This window comes from Zingiber officinale, chromosome 8A, assembly GCF_018446385.1.
Source record: "Zingiber officinale cultivar Zhangliang chromosome 8A, Zo_v1.1, whole genome shotgun sequence".
In the NCBI taxonomy this organism is placed as follows: Eukaryota; Viridiplantae; Streptophyta; class Magnoliopsida; order Zingiberales; family Zingiberaceae; genus Zingiber; species Zingiber officinale.
The window spans coordinates 116,864,211-116,866,518 of record NC_056000.1 but is presented as its reverse complement, the minus strand read 5'-3'; the positions used below and the strand labels follow the sequence as shown (position 1 = coordinate 116,866,518).

The following is a 2,308-nucleotide window of genomic DNA, read 5'->3' as shown; positions in this document are numbered from 1 at the left end:
TCACCTCACTCCTAGCATTCGAAGATGTTGAGCTAGAGCCAACCATGGCTGTAAAATACCAGAAAAATAGCAAATAAAGATAAAGGAATTTTCAGAATTTTTTAGAAATTTTTCGGAAATTTTTCGGAACTCGTATGGATGAGTTGTCGGGGATAACAGTGGGCCCCGGGAAAAGCCTGTTTAGGCTACCCATTTAAGCGAGGAAAAGTTTTTATTTTTATTTTCCTATTTTCTTTTCCTTTTCTTTTATTTGTTTTCTCCGCCTCCTCCCCCGCGTGCCGAGACTTCGCCGACTCCTTCCCCGTGCCCTAACCGGCGCCGGGCGGTTTCTGCTTCTCCTCTCATTGGATTTCTTCTCTGCCGCGCTGACCTCCGATCACAATCAACACTGAGCTCTAGCCCCGGTTGACCCACGATTTCCTTTCTTCACCGGCCGCCTCCTCCTCTTCGCCGAGACCCCCTCCTCTTTCCCCAAGCGTCGGCGACGGTCGGCCACTGCGAGTCCAAGCCACCTTCTCTGCCGTGTGTGTAAGGTCTTCACTCCACTCTCCCCTGCCGACAGCCGCCCCTCACAGAGCGACCCCGCGAGCCACCGCCGGCCGAGCCCTCTCGATTCTTCCTCCTCGCCGAGCGATGGCGCCGGTCGCCACCGCAACCGACGTTGGCCAAGTTTCGGCTTACCCGTCTCTTCCTCTCTTCTGGTAAAGCATCGCTAATCTCCGTGGCCGATCGTTTGAAGTTGCCACTGGCCACTGCCACCGGCTGATTCGGCTGTGCCCTAGATCGCCGGAATCCAGAAGCTTGCGTTGGTCTTCGATTTGGAGCAGCAACCCAAGCATTGGTGTCCCCTTCCGTGCCCTAATTTCACTGTTGGATCTACTTCAGCCATGTTGTGCTCCAGATTCTCTCTGCCGGTGCCACTCTCTTCTTTACAGCAGGTTCGTGATCTTAGAGGTAAGGGAGTTGCCCTAATTAGTGAATCAGGTACTTGATCCTTGTGTTGTGACCGCTTGATCCTCTTTTTGTTTTGGAGTAGTGAAGTGTCCAGCAAGAATGTTGTGCTGTGGTTTGTTGATTTCCAGCAGCAACCCCTTCCAGCAACCCTTGCTCCAACAACGATCACGACTGTGAATTGAGGTAAGGAGTAGAGGAATTGTTTTGTTTGTGATAGCGTATACATATGTGAGACTAGGAAAGGTTTAAAATTTATCCAATGGTGTAATTAGGGTTAATGAAACTAACCCTAGATGGTCGATGGATTAGAAATTAGTTTAGTTATTTGTTTATAATTAAATTAGCTAAATTGTATGATTTAACACAGGAGTTTGACGCGAGACGAGTATCTCGATTTATCGGATTGGACCATTTCTTATTGGAGGCGGGTACTTTTGACTTATTGTCTTTGATATGCTTAGTAATGAAATTAACAATTTGCATTAATTGTGTTTTCTTATTTGTTTCGGTTAATCACTGCCCGATACATGTTTCCTGCTTGATTGATTGTTTGTTTGCATCTCGTATTGATACCTATCTGATTTCACATGCTCATGGGTAGTGATATAACCATGTTTTACCATGTCAGGACCTAGGTTTGATACCTTATTTGATCAGTATACCTTGATATGATTTATTTATTTTGGTGCACATTATTATATGTCCAGAGATTGATTTAGCTTATTACCATGCTTAGTGACATGCACCATTCGCATGATTGCATGCTGTGTGAGATATTGCTCCATTATTGTCGAGCATTTTGCCGCCATCATCGCTCGGTGCTCGCCACGGGTAGCGTGACACGCCGTGGTAGCACGTCGGTTTGACTCTTCCTGCTCCGTTGGTCCGCTCGTGGGTAGTGTGACGTACGTGCAGCACGTTAGAGATCCCTCCCAGTCATAGTGTACCGGGAGATGAGATCAAGCTCCCCCATTTATGATTTGAGGTAGGAGTATGTGTACTCCGACAAATCCCGTCCACTCGGTCACTCATCGTGGGTAGTGATGCAGAGTGCACGGCCGTCACACTACCCACTCGGTCTCACTTTTGTTGTGAGTTGGCTGACTGGGGTGACCATGACATTGGCATCATACGCATGATGCATTTATTGTTCAGTGATTGTGTTTGCATTTATATGCTGCATATTGTTCGATACCTATGTTTGACATGCACATACAGGTCTTCTATACCTTTTGGACTGTTTGTCCTTATACCGGGTCCTGGTTAGTACAGATTCTCTCCTGTCTACTTCGGTTTGCATTTATCTTTATTTTATTCAGGAGACTGTACGCATGATTAGTGCTAGGTGTTATTT

At 46.6% G+C, this 2,308-nt stretch overlaps 1 long non-coding RNA gene across 1 annotated transcript; it reads left to right on the top strand.

Moving 5' to 3' along the window:
• The first annotated feature begins 251 nt into the window (after nt 1-251).
• LOC122012588 lies at nt 252-1,379 on the top strand. The gene is made up of 3 exons (XR_006120273.1): nt 252-954; nt 1,037-1,137; nt 1,322-1,379. It is a non-coding gene; the product is annotated as an uncharacterized LOC122012588 (long non-coding RNA).
• Nucleotides 1,380-2,308: the final 929 nt, after the last annotated feature.